The 19,510-nt window shown below is 40.7% G+C and overlaps 1 pseudogene; it reads right to left on the reverse strand.

The window, feature by feature from the left end:
- Positions 1-15,280: 15,280 nt before the first annotated feature.
- On the reverse strand, positions 15,281-19,307 carry LOC127546745 (biogenesis of lysosome-related organelles complex 1 subunit 2-like; annotated as a pseudogene).
- Between the last annotated feature and the right edge of the window lie 203 nt (positions 19,308-19,510).

Raw genomic sequence — 19,510 nt, forward strand, 5'->3', positions numbered from 1 at the left:
TCTCAGACTGAGATGCCTGGGGCATCTAGATGCTCCCAAACTGAGACTTGACCTGGCAGCTGGCTTGAGTTTTGGGAAACACTCTTCCTTCCCCCCCCCACCAATAGGTTTGATGGGAAACATGGTAGAAGAATGGCTATGTCCTTTCCCTTATACTCCCCTTGATTTTTTCTGACTCCTAGGTGACCACTGGCCTCCCCTCTCCAATTGGTCTCTAATAAACTAAGAGATGGGATTAGGGATGAGATGGTTTTATATAGTCCAACCTGTATTGAATAATATTGTGGAAATATGTATGTGTGTATAAAATATTATTGAAGTGATCTTAATGGCCCTTGCATTACTGAAGGCTTCCTTGAACTGGATGGAGAGCTAGCTCAGGTTAAAGGGAACCAAAGGAATCTGGGAAGAATCGGGAATAGGTAGGTTCTCATACTGTCAAACTGGAGGTGTGTGTTTCTGTGGCTTCTGCCACAGGGAGATCATTCTGGGTAAAGGAAAGGTATAGGGGCCTGCATCTCTTCCCACCGGCAATCCTGAGCTCAGTCCTGTAATGTCTGCAGATAAATCAAGCCTTGGAATATCAGTCAGAGTTTCACTCACATGGGGACTACATTCCTTAATCTAAGTTCACTTTAAAGACTCAGACAGTTCTGAGATCCTTGAAAGGACCTATGAGTCCTGAACAGAGAATTTTAGAGCTATACTGGAGAAGGATAACAGGAGTCCACTTTTAAATATCATATTCATGTTCACAAAGTACTTTAGTACAATCTCGATGGAGCGTCCTCAAAATCCCAGTGAAGATATTATTATCCCCCTTTTACAGATAAGGAAACTGAGGCACAGGGAGGTAACAATGACTTGCCTAATAATAAGCGGGAGAGGCAGTATTTCAATCCAGAATTCCAAAGCTAGATGGGACTTTAGAACCCATACACTCCAAGTTCCTAATTTTACAGAAAAAAAGTACATTTCTGGTCCAAGACAAGGATTTCTCTACATTCACACAACTGGTTAGTGCTTACCTACCCTTAATCACTTAACGGCCTCAGTCAAACAGACCTGGGAAAGATCTTAGCTTAAAGGGCCAGGGGTTCCCACTGCAACCAGGGACATCTCCAGTCATCCTGATCTATATCTGGTCACTGAATCCAGATGGCTGTAGAAGAGAAATTGAGGCGTGTGACTTTGCACAGCTCTCCTTCACTTAAATGCAATTCATTTGTATGTCATGCCATCATCTCCCTGATGTCATTGGTCCTCTAATAGAATGAAGGATAAACAACAATGACTGGCTGGTAGTGAAGAAGGGAATAAAGTGCAAGTCTCCTGACACTTCCCTGTGTTCTTTCTGCTACAATAGGCTGCCTTCCTATCTACTTCAGTTCACTATTTCACATCTTGAACTTCAACAATAATCATTCACAGTTGTTATAACACTTCATTAAGTCATTTGAATTTCCAGATATCCCTGTGAGGTTAGTAGTGCATTTTATAGATGAAGAAACCGAGGAAAGTAGGAAGATACTTTTTCAAGGTCACACAACTAATAAGTGAAAAATAAAATTTGAATCTAAATATTCTCATCCCAAATTCAGGCCTCTTTCTACTAATCCAAGCCCAGAAAACACAGTTTGATAATCCGAGTCCTTCAGCTTTGGGATGGAAGCTCCTAAATTGAGAGTATTACTCAATACTCAAGTTACTCAGACTCAAGTTATTGTTTTCTTTTTCATCTTTTGACCTTTTCTCTACTAGTTGCTTGGTACTCTACCTGAGATGTTGGCCCGAATTACCAGCCTCCCATCAGCTCCTAATTCCCCCCTTTTTCCTTTCAGCCTGAAATAGTTACTTTTTCTAATTCTTATGTTCCAGTCTGTGAAAGTCCAGCCCTGTGCTGCTTCAGATCATCATAGACTAAATCCAGGCCTCAGAATTCCTGCTGCAATCCAATTTCCTCCTTTATAGAACCAAGAAAGGAGTTTGGAACCTTGGAGAGGGGCTGAGGTCCGCCTACAGCTGTCGAGAATAGCTCTTTCCATCTATCAGTTGGCCTATCTATGCCGGAGATTAAGAAATCTCCAGCCTAGTTCCTATCCCAATGAAAATAGCCATGTTTAAGATAGCACAATTGACAGAGTGCTAGGCCTGGAGTTAGGAAGATCTAATCAAATCCAGCTTCAGACACTAACTGTGGGACATTGGGCAAATCACTTCACCCTGTTTGTCTTGGTTTCCTCATCTGTAAAATGAGCTAGAAAAGGAAATAACAAACCATTCCAGTATCCTTGCCAAGGAAACCTGGAATTATAAGGTCTGACATGACTGAAATGACTAAACAACAACAGAACATATCTCTCATTTCCTCAAGAATAGCATTTGCTTATGGTAAGTGACACCTTCATTTAGAATGATATATGTCTATGTGTGTGCACTGTGAATGCAGAAATATGTATATAATAGCTATTGGTACTGGATTATATATCTATGTCTATCTATATATAATCTACATATCTTTATAGTTATATCTATATCTATCTATCTATATATTTATATATAGGTGTATATGGATGCATCTATGTATAAATTATATGTAGGGGTGTAGGATATGTTCTGGGAAGTCTAGCACATCTGGTATAAGGGCAGCTGAGCCCTTTTCAGAGCTTCTCATTCACCGTTGTTGTCCATCTAATTCATTCAAATCTCACCTGTGACTCCAGAAAGCTGTAGCCTGCCAAAAAAAAACACACATTGGCAAAGTATTTTGGCAGAAAAGTTGGATCAGGTTGAGGATGCCCAATGGGTCTTAAATACATTGGTAAGTTGTGAAAACAATTTGTTACAGAGGCCATGAAGGCAGCTGAAGCAAGTGCTGTGGAGCACTTAGAGCTTGATCAGACATCAAAGATACCAAGGTCATCCACTGCATCCTGAGCCATCGCCAGTCCACTTGACTTTTGTCTCGCCACTGTTCTTTGATGACTGGAAGAAAGAATGAGGCTGATGACTTCACACAACTCTGCCTCACTTAAATACAATTTATATGAAAGTCAAAAGACATTACCCATGCCATTTTATCATTTCTACTTACCTCAGAGTCCTGCAGTGACAGACAAGTGATGAAGCAGCAGGTAGTTATACACTGAGAACTGTAGCCACAATCCTGCATTCAGATAGCCTAAATCATAGGATCATCTGCTCACTGGTCTGAAGTAGCAGTAGAATTCAGAAGCTCCCTAGATATCTAAGCAACATTTTATTTTTTCCTTTCTTTTCATTATTTATTATTTTAGTTTTCCCGAAGTTACATATAAAACAATTTTTCATATTTATTTTTTAAACCTTTGAGTTCCAGATTCTCTCCCTTCCTCCCCACTCCCTCCCCCCCCAATAAGAAGGCACATGTGAAGTTATACAAAATATTTCCATAAAAGCTGTGTAGCATTTTCAAAGGACTACACTGCTAACTAAACAAGGTCCCCTAAAAATTATCTGCTTCACCCAACTTGGGCCTGCTGACCTAACAGGCAGGGATCCCACCTTATGGTCAAAACACACAAAAATTAGATGTTTCTACTTCCCATGTGCATGCTTCTGGACATGAAATTCAGGGGACTTGAAAGACAAACAGCTCTTGTTATAAGAGAACTCAGCATGTAGAGCATCCAAATAGCAGCCTTGAGTGAAACAAAGCTGGCAAATGAAGTCCGGCTTCCTGAAGTCAGAGCTGGAGACACATTTTTCTAGAGTGGCCACAGTAAAAGGGAGCATTGTGTGTGTGTTATATATGTGTTTGTGTGTATGGAGGGAGAGAAAGGAAGAGAGAGAAGGAGAGAAAAAGAAGGGGAAGGGGGAGCAAGAGAGAAGGGGGAGGCAGAGAGAGAGACAGAGGTGAGTGAGGGAAAAAGGAAAGGAAGGAGAGGTAGAGAAGGAGGGAAGGAAGAAGGGAAGGAGGGAGAAAGTATGGGTGTATTTGCTAGCCTGAATAGGAATTTTGGACATAAGCATGCATATTCATGTGCATGAGAATAAATTAGTAAAAAAAAAAAAAAGCACTTATTAAGCACTTACTATGTGCTAAGAACTGGGAATATAAATAGCAAGTTGAGATAATTCTTACTGGAAAGGAGCTCATATTCTAATTAGGAGAGAAAACATATATAACAGGGTAGCTGTAGCTGACCCAGAGCAGTTAAAAAGGTCTGATAGTCCTTAGGGTGTAGAAGCAAGATAGATAATTGTCCACAGTCTTACCAGAAGGATTGTAGGTGGTGACTTTCTGCTCATCCAAGTTGTGTGAGAGGCCATGTCTCCAACCTACTTTTGAAAGGGGGGTAGTGGGTCCCCAAAATAAGAATGGAGCTGGAGCTCTGGGTTAGCCCCTGAGAATGGACATGATGTTTTAGCATCCGATGAGAATGCGTCCTTTGCTATGTGGTAGGAATTGGGTAGTAGGAGTTGTGTGGAGGAAGGGAAGATTTCTCCACCAAGAACTCCACTTGATCCTCTGACAGAACACATTTCTGTTTGTGTAGATGTAGCATGTGTATAACTCATGTGTGCACATGTATGTGTATAGACATGCGTATGCTCATTTATGCATGTTAGTGACCTTATTTGTGTATATTGACATGTACAGAATATACCTCAGTGTCTGTATGTGTGTATGTGTGTGCTGATGAAAAAATAGTGGAGCTTTTCGAAAGAGGAGGAGTGGAGCAGGATGAGTCCCGTCACCAGGCAGCCCTGCTTCAGAAGGCTGGAATTCCTGAGGTTAATCCTCACATCACCACAGCTCAGGGACTGTTGCTTCCTCCTTTTCCCCAACACAGACTCTCCAATAAAATAAAGGGCAGGTTCCCTGGGCATGGCCCCACCTCCACCCCAGGTTTGGAGAACACAGGTCCGGTGCTCATTCCCAACACAGAGAGTAATGGGGGAATGGGTTTTCCTGGGCAATTGCCCTCATACTCCTATTCATCAGAGACAGCTCTCCTTGATCGCAGAGCAGAGGAGTTTTTCTTGTACATGGATCAAGCCCAGATTCTCATCGGCTGGAGAGAGAGGGAGGGGAAGAGACCTTTTGGTTCATTTTTCTGTGTTCAGACATTCCATTTTCTAACAGTCTGATGCTCTCAGCTGCTTTCCAGTTCTAAACTCTACGGTTTGAGGATGCCGGCCCACCCTCCTTTCCCTCTCCCCCCATTCCCCCACCCTTCCCGAGTGTGGCAGCTTCAGGTTTCTTGCCCCAGGGAAGAGCTGGGGCATGTTGCTACAGTTTAGCTCTTTCCACACAAAGAAAGGAAAGGCTCACCTAACCTGAGCAGGCGGTGATCAGCCCTGGGAACCAAACTCAGGAGAAGCCACTGAGGGGTGGGGGCTGTAGTCAAAGAATGCTGACATAGTTATAGGGGAAGGGAAATTCTTTCTTTCTTGCCTGTCCAGGAATCTATATCCAGAGACAGAGAAATAGAGATAGAGAGAGAGAGAGAGAGAGAGAGAGAGAGAGAGAGAGAGAGAGAGAGAGAGAGAGAGAGAGAGGTTAGAGAGAGACACAGAGACAGAGCTAGAAAGAGAAAGAGAAACAGAGCAGAATCCATGCTAGGAAAGAATGGAGATCCTGTGGAAGATGTTTATGGGGGAGACATTAAGGAAAGGGTCTGGACATCTTGGAAACAAAGGCTTCTGGGAAAAACACCATTATCCTTATTCCTGATCTTTCAAATGTGACTTCAACAACCCCACATCCAAATCAAATTATCCCAGGGGGAGCCTAGTTCTGCAACAGCTAACAACTTGCCTTCAAGAGGCTGTGGCCTGGGTTCCCCAAATCCTAGCCTCCAACCCAAACCCCTTGCATTCTGTCTCAGCCTGCTAACAAATTCATTACTTTAATGTTCAGCTAATTCCTTCAAAATTGCGGGATCAAACCTGCCGTTAAACTTGGCAAGCAAAACCATATGCCTTTGCACTCTGATTTCATAAGAGTACGGCCAAAGATCCCATGGACCAAAGATCACAGGGAGACCAGCAAGAGAATTTCTTCCTCCCTCCCCCCTCCCTGTCTCTCCTTAGTACCCCAGGCACTCAGAGATCTTTAGGAAACTTCCTAGTGTGGAAAAAGAACTGCTGTAAGAGACTGAAGAGATATCTATGCATTAGTCTTAACAACCACCACTAACAGCCTAGGTGGCTTTGGACAAGTTACTTCTAACTCTCTTGTTCTATTTTCCTTATCTCTAAATTAAGAAGATGGGAACAGATGGTCCCTATTCTTTCCTCCAGTTCTAATGTGTCATGTTCTATATTCCAAGGCTTCTTTTCTGGCCCTAACATTCTGTAATCTGAAGTTGTTTCTAATTCTGACATTCTATGCTTTAAGGCCCTTACAGGGTTAAGGGAATTCCAAGAGAAGATGAGTTATGACAACACACAAGCAGGAATATGCATTCAGCAGGAAACTCAGGCTCTATCAAGGATAGAGGGCATGAAGGCCGGAGTGAAAGGTTTGGACTTCATTCTATAGGTAATGAGCAGGGAGTGAAAGTTCTTTTTTTTCCTGATTTTATTTTCTTGATTCCTTTAATTCATTTGTACTGCGCCATAAAATATTCTAGTTTTATACTATACCTGCCAATTAGATTTTGATGAAATCTTTATTTTTTCTCAATAGCATTTTATTTTTCCAAACACAAGTAAAGATAGTTTTTTAACATTCATTTTTGTAAGAATTTGTATTCCAGGGCAACTAGATAGCCCAGTGGATAGAACATCAGCCCCGAAGTCAGGAGGACCTGAGTTTAAATCTGGCCTCAGACACTTCAACACTTCCTAGTTGTGTGACCCTGGACAAGTCTTAACCCCAGTTGCCTCAGCAAGAGAGAGAGAGAGAGAGAGAGAGAGAGAGAGAGAGAGAGAGAGAGAGAGAGAGAGAATTTGTGTTCCAAATTTTTTCTCCTACTCTCCATTACCTCACCCTCCCCAAGATAACAAGCAATCTGATATAGGTAAAACATGTACAATGTTTTTGAACAGATTTTCCCATATTTGTCTTATTGTACAAGAAAAATCAGATCAAAGGAGAAAAAAAAAGAAAAAACAAGTAAACAAACAACCAAAAAAGTGAAAATACTATTATTTTTCAATCCTCATTTAGTCTTCATAGTTCTGTGGATAGGGATGGCATTTTCCAAACCAAGTTTATTGGAATTGTCTTGGATCACCATATTGCTGAGAAGAGTCACTTCCATCAAGTTGATCATCACATAATCTTTCTGTAACTGTGTACGTTTTCCTGATTCTGTTCACTTTACTCAGCATCAGTTTACGTAAGTCTTTCCAGGCTTTTCTGAAATCAGCCTGCTCATCATTTCTTACAGAACAATAATATTCCATTACATTCATGTGCTATAATTTATTCAGCCATTCCCCAATTGATAAGCAGACACTCAATTTCCAGTTCTTTGCCACTATAAAAAGAAACATTTTTGCACATGTGCGTCCTTTTCTGGGAGTAAAACTTCTTAAGCAGAGGAGTAACATCAAATGTATGCATTCCATAAATGCCTGTGCATCTGCAGGATGTTAGAGAAGGGAGGAAAAGGTCCTCTGTGTATTATAGTGTTTCCAAATACCTCCTCCAAAGGAAGTTTTGAACCCTTGATACCGAACTGACACTTACCAAAGTGGAATATTTGCTGGGACACTGTGAACAATATCAAAGGCATACCATGCATATATTGATCACATCTACCTCATCTGTCTAACAACAGTACACATTTTAATATCAAGGCAAGTGAGCAGGGATATCTAACTTACAAAATAATAGTGGGGAGTTACTGCCTACTAACCCTCTGCCAAATCACTGCACAGTTACTCATGCCCAAGCTTTGGGCCCAATTAAGTGAGAAAAGACAGTGGTTAATGAAGAGTAAACAATCAGAAAGCCAGTAATTATACCACAGCTTTGCTCTCACATGTTTGGAGTGGGGGAGGGGGGAGAATGAAAAAAGGGGAGGGTAATGGTGGGGAAGAAGAGAAGGAAGATTCAGAGGGACTTTGACTTTGAGGGAAGCGGACATCAGGCTTAATGTTGGGATAGAAGACTATCTCTTCTATAGAATCATAGAGTATTAAAACTAGAAGGGACCTTGGGAAATAGAATATAAGAGCTGGATTAGGGGAGACATAGAAGAGGGAAATTTAAAACAGATTATCCAAACTGGATGGAGCTAAGGACATCATAGAGATGAACGGTACCCCAGAGGCTATCTAATTTGATCCCAACCTGAACAGGAACCTCTTCGATGACATTTTTAAAAAATGCAGTGACGAGGTGACCAGACCACCTCCCAAGGCAAGCTTTGAATAGCCCAAATCTTTAGACATTTTCCCTTAGGGTGAACTTAAATCTGTGTCTTTGCAGTAGCAGAGTTAAAAGGGCCCTTAGAACACTGAATGTCAGAGCTGGAGGACAAGAAAGATTTGAGGTGATTTAGTCTAAGAAGGAAGGCTGAGTAGTCTCCACAAACTATTCAGGTCAGGTCAGAACATCAAGGCTTTGGATTGAAAGCAGTTGCAAAACTTGCAAAGCAAAGACCAGCTACAGTGGAAGTCACGATCAGACTGCAAAATCTATATAAGTGAAATATTCTGAATCAGTAGATAGTGAGTGACCCATATTTAGAATTATCCAAGCAGAGGTTGGGTGATGACTTGTTGGAATTGGCCTTGAGGAAGTTGGTTCCTGAAGGTCCTTTTAGCTCTGAATTTCTGTGATTCATTAGATCATAAGCTCTTTGAGGGTAGAGACTGACTTCTTTTTTCATATGTATATCCACAGCTCTTAACACTGGCATTTAATAATATTTGTTGACCAACTGATTGATTCTGTGATTGGCCCCTGGATCCTGTGGCAGCCAGAGTGAAGACTCAAATGCAGATTTTTGAGTCTAACTTCAAGGTTCTTTTATTTAGTACCTCTTAGCAGGTAGGAAGCACATAGGTAAGTGGCTAGAGTGCTAAGCCTGGCCTAAGGAAGACCCTAGGACAAATAGGACCTCAGACATTTATTAACTGTGTGATAAGCCTTGGGCAAGACATTTAACTGTGTACCTCACTTTCTTCCACTGTAAAATGGGAATTACAATAGCACCTGCCAGGGTTGTTGTGAAAATCTAATGAGATACTTGTAAAGTGCTTAGCCACAGTGCCGGGCACATAATAGTCACTTAATAAATGCATGTTTCTTTCCATCCTAGTAACTCATACAAAAACTTTTTTGGCATTATTCCTAAAAAAAAATGTGCTCATCAAATAAGAAAAATGTGCTCATCATAAATAGTTCAAGAAATATCTGTCATTTTTAGACACAGAGAATACACTAAAAGTAATAGAGAAGATTCAAAATTCATTCAAAAAAGAATCAGTGCCCCACAGGAGTGGGGAAGAGAGTTCTTTGGGCATTTAAATATTAGGTAATCTTCAATGCTTAGCATAGTCTCTTTACCAAAGGTTTCTGTGGGGCTGCAGTGGTTTTGGCTTTTTCCCCATAACATGTCATGCCCTACTCTTCATGATCCTATTTGAGGTTTTCTTGGCAAAAATTCTGAAGTGGTTTGTTATTTCCTTTCTCTAGACCATTTTATAGATGAGAAACTGAGGCAAACAGATTAAGTGATGTGCCCAGTCACACTGATGATAAGTATGAGAGGCTGGATTTTAACTGGCCAAGCCCAGCGTTCTGCCCACTCTGCCACCTAGATGCACTAATGATACAGGATTATTCATTATTAGATCACTGAAGCTATCTTGATGCTATTATCATCTACCGTTTGCATTAGCAAGTGGCTGTTTCAGTCTCTCCGCGCACAGAGCATTCCTTCTCCATAGCTAATTTATGGATTAGGACTAATTTGAATTGGGGTCCCAGCTGGGCGCCACTTGCTGGCCATGTCCCTCTGGATAAATGTCTCATTCCCCAGAGTCTCAGATCCTTATCTGTGAAATGTAGATAACATTTGTACCCCCTAAATATTATACGTGACTCTAAGTTGTTCGGAAAAGAACAGAAATGGGAGCTTCTATTGAGAATCAATATGGTGTAACAACCTCGGGAAAAGCACTGTGGAAATGCAGGTAAAGAAACTGCCTTGAAGGCACGAGGACTGGATTCGAATTCTGCCTCAGACGCATAATGGGACCCTTGGCAAGTCACTAATATCTTAATGCCTTGGTAAAGAGATGATCCTCACTAAGCTCCTGATAGTGTTGAAACCACAGATCTGTGCAGTCAAAACCGGCACAGAAGAAGAGGCACTAGACATGAGAGTTTCCTATCAGTGAGCCTCAGTTTCTCCCTTTTTAACAATCAAGTATCACAAATCTGACATTGCTTCCCTTTCCAGTGGCTGTGAGCTATTGTGGCTCTAGATGACTTACCGTCAGATCAGCAAGCACCCAGCGGCCGAGAGGCTGCCGGCCTGTTCTACTTTGCTGCCATTCTCTCATGATGGTCCCTCCTCCTTTAGCCCGAGTCTGAAGACACTAAATTGGTCTCATTTCAGAGAGCCTGGATCTCCGTGAACTTCAAAACACCGAGTCCTGAGCCCCGGAGCGAGCACAGACCAGGAGAACCTAGCGGGACATGACCCGGCCTGTCATTTACCACCTTCCCTTCACCTTTAGCAGGCCAGTTAATGAGAGCAAATTACAAGAAGCCCATGAGCAAACAGGAGTTTTATGGCCTGGGTGGCGGGCTGAGACAGCTATAGAGAGTTTTTTCCTCCACTTCCTTGGCTATGACACAACCATCCTTCAACTGGGAACAGGCAGGCACAGGCCAGGGCACGAGGCAGGCAGGGGAATATTAGGCAGGCTTTCTTTCCTAGTTCCCACAAGAATGTGGTTGGGCCTTGTGGAATGAAATTCGGGTATCCTCACAGCCACTGGGGGAAGCCTGGCTAACAGATGCTATGCCCAAGGAGAAGCCCAAGCCTTTCTTCCTCTGCTTCAGGGATTGAGGTCTGATTCTCCCTGTGTTCCTGAGGTCTCTGTCTCTCTCTTTTTCTTCCTATATCTCTCTTTCCCTCTGTTTCTCTTTCTCCCAACATCTCTCCCCCTGACTCTCTTTATCTCTCTCTCCCAATATTTTTCTCTCACTATGTCTCTTTCCCTCACTCTCTCTGTTTCTCTTTCCTTATGTTTCTCTCCATGTTTATGTAGGTATCTATCAATCTGCCTCTTTTTGTTTGCCTCTTTTTCCTTATGTCACTCTCATTATGAATCTCTGACTTTCTCTTTTGCTCCCAATATCTCTATCTTTCTCTCCTACTATGTCCCCTTTCTTCCTCTCCCTATGTCTTACTTTCTCTCTCCCTCTATCTTTATTCTTCTCTGTTATGTTTTTCTCTATTCCTTATATCTGCGTTCCTTTTTCTCTGTCACTTTCTTCCTCTGTCTTTCTCTCTTCCTCATCTCTTTCCCATTCTGTGGACTAGAGGATTGGTTCTTATTTCCCTCTTAAAAAATCAATGACTTTAGGCTCACAATATTCTAGAATATCAGAAACAAAGGGGACCTAAGGATAAAGAACAGAGGTGTTTCTGATCTCTCTCAATGTAGTGTCGTTTTCTCTGTTGATTATTTCCAATTTAGCCTGTATCTAGCTTTTTAAACATAGTTTGCATATTATCTATCCCCTCAAACTGTCTTGCTTTGAAACCCCAGTGCCTGGCATATAGTAGGCACTTAATGAATGTCTATAGACTAACTGAAAATGTTAAGAAATTCTTGATTCTGAATATTTGAATTTGAGTTCGGGCTCCTATTTTTACATAAAATTATATATATATATAAAGAGAGAGAATTCTGTATTATATAAAAATTCTATATTTTACACAGAATTAAATTATATATATACATATAATTTTAATATATGTATATATATACACACACACAAATATACACATACACACACATTACAACCACAGACAATTCAATTTCTTTAACTATAAAATGGGGCAGGAAAATTACTTGCACCTTCTTCCATCATGGTTGCTAAAAGAAAGTGCTGAGTGAGCCTTCGCATGCTATATAGAAGCATATGTTATCACAGTAGTCCATCAGAGCTGGAAAGAACCCTGGAATATAGGGCATAGAATCTCAGTGCTGGAAGAGAGACCTTGACTCTTGACATCACAGACTTAGGTTTTCTTGAGCCACTGAGCACCTGAAGTCCTTGTTCCCAATTCCTGCTTCACATTGGCCTCTGCTGGCTGCACTAGGGATAGCATTCAATAACCCTGGGAGGAATGAACACACTCACCTGTCTGGAAGACATCACTGAAAGTCATCTCTCTCTACATGTAATCCCTTTCCTTGCCTCCCAACAGGCCCTACTCAAGCCTGTGTAGGTTGGTGAACTCCCCAATATACAAACGCCTCTATTTGTCTCATCTAAGACCAAATCTTAAGGCAGCTCATTGGCAGAGTGGACAGTGTGTGGGGCCTGAAGTTACCAAGACTCCTCTTCTTGAGTTCAAAGCTGGTGAGCTCACAACTGAACAATAGCAAAGATCAAATCACATGGTGAGTTAGGCTAACTTTGGGTCATTCCATTCTCTATCTAGCCAAATCCTATCTGTCCCTCAAACTTTCTTAAGGAGTCTAATCTGCTTAGTCCATAGGGATCTCTCCTTTATACTTTCTATATATTTATATGCTGCTTATTTTCCACAATCCTCATTATAACCCAATTGATTTTCACACTGTTCTTCCCTAGGGTTAGTCTATTTCTAGTGCAGCAGTCTAATCCCTATGGGGAATGTCATGAGAGTCCATAAACTACCTTAACATCTGTATTGTCATTCTTTTTCCCAGGATGAGCATTTAATAAGCACTTACCACATATAAAGCTGTCTCAGAGAATATTGAGAGAGGAAGACATAATTAAAAGGGCAAGACTTTAGTGATAAAAGGAAAAAGTCTCATAAATTCCAAATTATTTACAGGGGCACTTTTTTTTGATAACGAAGAAATGGAAACAATAGATCAATGCTCATCAAGTGGGAAATGGCTGAACAAATTGTGGTTAATGTATGTAATGGAATATTATTGTAAGAAACAGTAAATAAAGAGTTCAGAGAAGCATGAGGAGAACTTATATGAACTGATGCTAAGTAGAGTAATCAAACCCAGGAAAATAATATGCATGATATTATAATAAGCACGTAATATATTATATGTATAGTAACTATAACAACATAAAGAGAAGAGAGAACAATACAATAATAGAAAGTGAATACTACAGAATTGTGATGACGGAAGGTCCTCAGAAAAATATGTGAATGTCATCTTTTTTTGTGGGATTCTGCATAGGACCTTGTGCCTACATTTCAAATGGTTTACTGGACGGTGGATATAACTGTTAGAACACAATAAGAGCACTCAAAGTTTTTTAGTGATAGAATGGAATTAGGATCTGGAGTCTCAAGGATTATATGAATTTTATTGTTGGAATAAGCCTAGGCAATCTCAGGTGTCAATGAGTACACACAGAGGAGTTTTCAAGGACATAAATTAAGCAGAGTAATAGATAAGGCCTTATTCCTCCTCTTGTTTGTTTACAATGAAGCTTAATCTTAAGGATCATATAGATAAAATAATGTACACTAATTGTCTAGCTGCATTTTTCCTAGGGACTCTGACCCCAAGAAACCCCTGAGGAAACTAGAGCTTATTGAGGAATGAGACAAAAGACAAACTGAGAAAGGAAAGAGTGTCCTTGGGGCAGCAATGAATGTAGCACAGATGAAGATAAACAAACTTAAGCTGATTTACTACTATTTCATAGGGCTCTATGTGGTGAATAAAGAGTACTGAGCTGGAAGCCAGAAGAGACCTGAGTTTGAATTTCTCCACCTATATTTATTTGCTGTGCGCCCTAGGCAATCCATGTAACTTCATTCAATGAAATATGCAACTGGATGTTGAGATACATGGAGAACCAGTCCTGAAGTTAAAAGGATCTGAGTTTAAATGTGGCCTCAGACATTTACTAAGTTGTGTGACTGTGAGCAAGTCGCTTAATTTTGTTTGCTTTAGTTTTCACACCTGTAAATGAGCTGGAAAAGGAAATGGCAGCCACTACATTATTTCTGCCAAAAAAAAAAACCAAATGGGATCATGAAGAATTGGATGTGACTGAAACAACTCAACAATAGTACTTAAAACAAATTTATCCAGAAGACAAAAGGAAGTTGTGACTAAATGGTAAATTAACTCACAGATTTTCCTTAGAGAGAAGATAAAGGAGACAGCAAAGTCAGTTTTATCAAGCCTCTGAACACAAGAAACTCATTTCATGAGACGTGTGGTCAATTTGGAGTACATTGTTCATAATAAGCATTTGCAAAAAGATCCCTGTGAAGATGATGTGGAGGATGAAAATAATAATAATTTGTTTTTCAGTCTTGTCTGAGCCTTCAAAACCCCATTTCAGTTCGCAAATAGAGTCTCATTTGATCTTCACAACAACCCTGGGAGGTAAGTGCTATTATTATCCCTATTTTACAGCTGAGGAAATTGAGATGATTAGAGTTTGTGACTTCTTTTAGAGAGGTTAAGTGCCCAAAATGACATCACTATGTTAGAATCAAGTTACAGTGTGCTCTATGGCTGATCAGACCTATTCTATCTCAGAATGCTGTGCGAGAGGTCAGGCACAAATAGTCCATATGAACATTTGGGGTGGATACTCTGCATCTCGTGTTTCTTCCGAGCTACTTCAATTCTGTTTTGCTCCTAGAGCACAACTCCTTCAGTGATGAGGGCATGACACGTCTGGGAGTGTCTCCCATCTCATTCAATCAGTTCTAAAATTCTTCCCCATAAACCAGCATTTATTATTTAAGTTCAAGAACAGGAGATTAGAGAGGGAGGGCACATTCAGAATAGTCAAAGACGGAGGGGAAGGGAAGAAGACAAGAAGAACAGAGTGGCTCATTTGTGACTGCTCTGGCAGGGGCTGCTTCTGATTTCTAAGCCTTGATCCAGGGCACATGATAAGATGGAGTTCCATGGGGTACAGTTTTAGGAAAACATCAAGGGGTGGCTAAAGTTACACATTCAACCAAAGGTGGGGCTGCAGCCCTCGTTGCACCTGCAGCACCACTGTCTTTGATGGAACTGAAACAGAAAGAAGTTTCTAAGTTCTATCTCACCCATTTCAGCTCTTAGGAAACATTCATGGACCTAAAGTCTTTGTGCTAAAGAATTTTCATCTCCTGTCTAACTTCTTATACTTTGAGGCTAATTTCTTTGAATATGCATCCCACTTGTAGGCTGCCTGCTCAAGAACGGATTCTTGCTCCTCAGTTAAAGTGATAAGATAAGGCTGAAGTACTGCATATTTCTGGTTTAGGTCCCTTAGGTTTCTATTTAGATTTACTGAAATATCTTTCATTTCTAGATATTCAAGCTGGTCGGTATGTTCATATTTTCCAGAAGCTTATAGTCTTCAAGGTGACTGTCAACTCATTGATCAGGTACATGGCCAACTTGGAGAACAGGTACTGGCACAGACCCATGACATCTGCCTGGGGTGGGGGTCCATGGCATCCTCAACAGTCTCCACCGCTGCATTGTCTAGGTCGGGGATGGAGAGAGGAGAGAGGATGGAGGGAAGGATGGGGATGGGAGAGAAGAAGAAAAGGTAAGGGAGAGGGGAAGGAGAAGGGAGAGGGAAAGAGAAGGAGGGGATGGAGAGAGGAGAGAGGATGGAGGGAAGGATGGGAATGGGAGAGAAGAAGAAAAGGGAAGGGCGAAGGGAAGGAGAGGGAAAGAGAAGAAGGGGATGGAGAGAGGAGAGAGAATAGAGGGAAGGATGGGGATGGGAGAGAAGAAGAAAAGGGAAGGGAGAGGGGAAGGAGAGGGGAGAAAGAGAAGAAGGGGATGGAGAGAGGAGAGAGGATGGAGGGAAGGATGGGTATGGGAGAGAAGAAAAAAAGGGAAGGGAGAGGGGAAGGAGAGGGGAGAAGGAGAGAGAAGAAGGGGATGGAAAGAGGAGACTGAAAGGCAGAGGAGGGAAAAGGACAATTCTAAAGTTCTAAAGAGAAACTTAGAGAGTGTCGTATCACTCTTTCTGACCACCCACAAAAGTGCTTGGCCTAAGTAAGCAAGTGTACATTTGACATTTGGACAAGGTGGCCAGCCAAGAAAATATAGGTACTCCATTAGCCAGTACATCCTTCCTACGTGGAATCATCAGTTACAGCCAATGGAGAAGTTTTGAATGCTCTGTGTAAGCTCACTTACTTCAGCACTATACTTTCCAGGGATGTCCTCATTGAAAATGAGGTTGAAACACTCATTGCCAGGGCTACTTCAGTGTTTGGGAAGCTCTGAAACAAAGTAGGGGAGAGGAAAGGTAGCTGTGTGGCACATAGTCAGTATTTAATAATTGTCAAATCTGACATGGGCATAGTTGAGGGTCTTTTTAATGAAAGTACAGGAAGATATGCTTTCACAAATTATGTTTCTCAGGAGATCACATCTTTACGATTTATAATTAACTGAAAGGTAGAAAATACAAGATTTCAGCCGACTGATTGAATGTGATGGACAACTCATAGACTTGAATGACCAATACACGTATCTTAGACAAATAACTTTATTGACCCAAGAACTAGATCCAGATTTGAATAAGAGGAGACCAGGTTTAATTGCCTTTCAGTTATTGCATAGTAGTTTCTGATGACTTCAAGCTTCTTTTCTTTTTTTTTTTTAAATTTTATTTTATTTAATAATAACTTTGTATTGACAGAATCCATGCTAGGATAATTTTTATACAACATTATCCCTTGCAATCACTTATGTTTCGTTTTTTCCCCTCCCTCCCTCCACCCCCCCCCAAGATGGCAAGCAGTCCTATATATGTTAAATATGTTGCAGTATATCCTAGATACAATACATATTTGCAGAACCGAACAGTTCTCCTGCTGCACAGGGAGAATTGGATTCAGAAGGTAAAAATAACTCGGGAAGAAAATCAAAAATGCAAATAGTTCACATTCATTTCCCAGTATTCCTTCTTTGGGTGTAGCTGTTTCTGTCCATCATTTATCCAATGAAACTCAGTTAAGTCTCTTTGTCATAGAAATCCACTTCCATCAGAATACATCCTCATACAATATCGTTGTCGAAGTGTATAGTGATCTCCTGGTTCTGCTCATCTCACTTAGCATCAGTCCATGCAGGTCTCTCCAAGCCTCTCTGTATTCATCCTGCTGGTCATTCCTTACAGAACAATAATATTCCATAACGTTCATATACCACAATTTACTCAACCATTCTCCAATTGATGGGCATCCATTCATTTTCCAGTTTCTAGCCACTACAAACAGGGCTGCCACAAACATTTTGGCACATACAGGTCCTGGAAATTAGTATGGCAGAAATTAGGCAAGGACCCACACTTAACACCACATACCAAGATAAGATCAAAATGGGTCCATGATCTAGGCATAAAGAACGAGATTATAAATAAATTAGAGGAACATAGGATAGTTTATCTCTCAGACTTGTGGAGGAGAAAGAAATTTGTGACCAAAGATGAACTAGAGACCATTACTGATCACAAAATAGAAAATTTTGATTACATCAAATTAAAAAGCCTTTGTACAAACAGAACGAATGCAAACAAGATTAGTAGGGAAGCAACAAACTGGGAAAACATCTTTACAATTAAAAGTTCTGATAAAGGTCTCATTTCCAAAATATATAGAGAACTGACTCAAATTTATAAAAAATCAAGCCATTCTCCAATTGATAAATGGTCAAAGGATATGAACAGACAATTTCAGATGAAGAAATTGAAACTATTACCACTCACATGAAAGAGTGTTCCAAATCACTATTGATCAGAGAAATGCAAATTAAGACAACTCTGAGATATCACTACACACCTGTCAGATTGGCTAAGATGACAGGAAAAAATAATGATGAATGTTGGAGGGGATGCGGGAAAACTGGGACACTGATGCATTGTTGGTGGAGTTGTGAACGAATTCAACCATTCTGGAGAGTAATCTGGAATTATGCCCAAAAAGTTATCAAACTGTGCATACCCTTTGATACAGCAGTGTTTCAAGCTTCTTTTCAATACAAGAATCCATCTTTTTAATATCAATGTTTTGTTTTTGTTGGTAATGCCATATGATTACAAACCATAGAATATTCTCCAAAGCCATAGTCTCCAAAGAATTAAATTTGTGGGAATCAGTAGACTTCTGACTAATATGTTAGGATATAGGAAAATCTTGAACCTCTCACAAGCACTCCTACAAAATTTAAAAAATGCTCTGGAATCAATAATCATGGAGAAAAACAAAAAGGAAAGTCTATGAGCTGCTCTGTCCAACCTCTGCTACATCAGAAGACTTCTAGAAACATAAAGACACTCTGAGTAGAGCTAAGCCAGGATTGATTGCAAGTAAAACATGTAGGCTGACTAAATTCACAACAGGAGATGGGGACAGATTAGTGCCCAAAGTAGGGCTCAGGCAGCCCACTTTTGAGCCACAACTTTTTTAGAACTAGAGGACAAAGTGAAAAGAGAAAGAATCCATCAGTCACCTCCTAATAGAAGCCCCCAAATGAAAACTCCCTGAAACATCACAACTAGAATATGGAATATCAATGACTAGAAATAAGAGGGTGTTTATTAATTGGAGTATAATTGAAAAAATTGTAACATTTGAATGTAATATAATATTGATGGAGGACAATTTCTAGGGAAACATAGCAATGAGAAGGTCCCCTGAACTTAGGGTGCTTTTGAAGGTGTATAGCTTCTAGGGGAGACAGCACTAGGGAGGTCCCCATGATCTTGGGGAAAATTCTGTGCTAACAATCTTTCAATGATTTTAAAGTCTTCTGGCTTTGAAATCTGTGATCCCAAGGCCCCCCTCCCCCAATGTTCTTGTTCTGTCTGGGACACCCAAGTCACTGGGAGAAGGCTTGTCTGAGTCATTGTGAGTTCCACACTCAGCAAGTTTTCCTTGACTGTAGAAATAGGGGAAATAGCCATAGAACCACACACAACCTTACCCAAAACCTCCCCAACCAGCTTGGGAGAATGGAGATGGAGTAGGGGTCAGGTTCCATGGTCAAATTCTGGCACCAGTCTCCCCACCCTTCAGCAGGTTCTGTCCAGCAACTGCCTGGGAAGAATCTGGGTACTCCTGGTACCACCCAGCATGGTAGTGAGAAAGCCAGTCAGCCTCTATATTCAGTAAAACCACCATTCTCTGTTTCAATTGTGGATCTTTATTAGCTATGTAATTTATGGCAAATTATTTTATTTCTGCCCAGTTTTCTTATTTGTAAAGAGAAATAATAATTCTTGTTGTGAAGACCACATCATTGCAAAAGGGCTTAGCATAAAACATGCTATATGAATATTAACTGCTTTATTGGATATAATTGCTTCATATTTGATAACTTCATG

This window comes from Antechinus flavipes, chromosome 2 (genome assembly GCF_016432865.1).
Source record: "Antechinus flavipes isolate AdamAnt ecotype Samford, QLD, Australia chromosome 2, AdamAnt_v2, whole genome shotgun sequence".
NCBI classification, from domain to species: Eukaryota; Metazoa; Chordata; class Mammalia; order Dasyuromorphia; family Dasyuridae; genus Antechinus; species Antechinus flavipes.